The 2,192-nt window shown below is 34.4% G+C and overlaps 1 pseudogene; it reads left to right on the top strand.

Annotated features, from left to right (window-relative positions):
• LOC110115870 overlaps window positions 1-2,192 on the top strand; it is a 120,332-nt pseudogene that overhangs the window by 116,133 nt on the left and 2,007 nt on the right.

Here is a 2,192-nt window from a genome sequence, read left to right as displayed (position 1 = left end):
ATAAAGGTTCTAACTCTTTACTGGCAGGATGTAATATACGAAGTTCACCAATTCCTGTAGCTAGTTTATTAGGAAGCTACGGTTCGTCTGGGAGAGACTTGTATTACATGTAATTATCCGGTTCAAGAACATGGTGGTTTTAATTGTACCAAGTAATCATCTTTGTTATCAACTATTTTGCAGATAAACATAGTCTATTTAATTCTTTAGACGACAGTGCCTCAGTTGACAAGAACTATGGCAAGAATCTTGATAATAGCTTCTAAAATATTTATCAATTAAACTAGCTAGCACCTGCGAGTCTCACTAATCTGTTCTAATGATTGTTACAATTTTTTTAAGGTCGGCGAGATCTTTATCAACAAGCCCAATGTCTACTATAGGCTCATGTGCTGCAAACGTTCAACATTTATCCAGAACATCAAGTGAAATGCCTCTTCTCACTGAAGACGGGGACTCATCATTAGTACCCTTTCTTGGCAGTATGTCTTCTTCACATGCTGCAAAACCTTTTGGGCATTAAAAACACGCGTTGTGTGGTGCGCACTTGCTGGTCATTTACTTGGTAGTTAGGTATTGGGAGTTTTTTGTTTCTTTTGTTTACTTTTATATTTCTCAGGTCTCTTCAGCTGCTTTTTTTTGTTGGATTATATGTTCTACAACTTCCGATGGATGGTGTATTTGATACAACCCCGCAAGGTTTGGTGATTCCAGTTGGTAGAAAGCTTTTGCAGGTTAGCATAAATTGAGATTGAAATATCTTATCTTTACTAAAGTATGACAACAAGATTAAGTGATATTTTTTTTTAAATAAATATGACTTTTTTATTCTTTAGGCTGTTTTGATCAATTCTTTTATTTTCAGGGGTTAAGTCTCTTTATGTTTATATTCGCTCTCATGGGAAATTCAACATATGTTGGGAGGTATCTGATATTGCATGATTTCTTTCATCATTAAAGTTCTTGCATTCAAACTAATTTTCTCAAATTTTGTCTATTCAGTATACTTGTAAACAGCTTAGAATGGTCCAAAATCAAACCCAACCTTCCGTGGCTAGTTGATGCTGGCGGATGCGTGCTCCTTGATGCTTTTGTATCCTTTTCCGTTCTTCCTATTAACGGCTAGTGATGCTTAGACATGATATGAGAAATACAGCATGAGCTAATTATTCAATTCACCTGCACACATAGTATATATTGGTGCATATGTAGATACCATGGTGACTGTTTAGTTGTGAGCGGAATTTTGATGTAAAGCACTTGTTGGTAATTTTTTTTTGTGTGTGTTTATTATAGGAAACAACACTGTCGTTGTCAGGTCCTAAGTCCTGGATGAAAAATGTTGAGGGTTACATTAAGTAGTCAAAAATCAGTGTAAAACTTGTCGAATAATCATGATATGAATCCTTTACAAAGTTGTGTTAATGCTAGGGCGTCCCCTGGAAGTGACGCGCTGTATAGCCTGAATATGATGACAAGTGTGCAAGGGCCGCTGCACCGGTATTTGGATGCAGTGTTAAATAGGCAAGGGTTCCCACATTAAGGACGGATGTGGGCAAAGAAGTTAGTCCATGAAACTAAAATTAGGATAGGAACTTAGAATATAGGCTCTCTTACAGGAAAATTAATGGAATTAATAGATATTATAATTCATAGGAAGATAAATATTCTGTGCATTTAGAAACTAAATGGGTTGAAGAGAAAGCTAAGGAGATTAATAGTCTAGGATATAAAATATGGCATTTGGGTATGAGTCATACTAGAAATGATGTAAGTGTAATTATAGATATGAGTTTAAAATATAATGTTATAAAAATTAACAGAATTGGAGATAGAATTATAGCTTTAAAGATTGTTGTTGATGCTAAGATTATTAATTTTATAAGTGTTTATGCTCCTCAAGTAGATTTGGATATGAGTTCAAAATTAAAATTTTGGAATGACTTAGAAGAATTAATACAAAATATACCTCTTGAAGAAAGAGTTTTTATTGGAGGAGATTTAAATGGACATGTTGGTAGAGAGGTCGATGATTTTAAAAGCATTCATGGAGGCCATGGATTTGGAACGACGAATGAAGGCGGCAAGACCATATTGGATTTTTGTTTAGCTTATGATTTTTCAATTGCTAATACCTTATTTAAGAAAAGGAATGAGCATCTCATCACTTATAAAAATAGATATAATACAAC

This window comes from Dendrobium catenatum, unplaced genomic scaffold (genome assembly GCF_001605985.2).
Source record: "Dendrobium catenatum unplaced genomic scaffold, ASM160598v2 fragScaff_scaffold_716, whole genome shotgun sequence".
In the NCBI taxonomy this organism is placed as follows: Eukaryota; Viridiplantae; Streptophyta; class Magnoliopsida; order Asparagales; family Orchidaceae; genus Dendrobium; species Dendrobium catenatum.
This window is presented reverse-complemented; position numbering and strand designations above follow the sequence as displayed.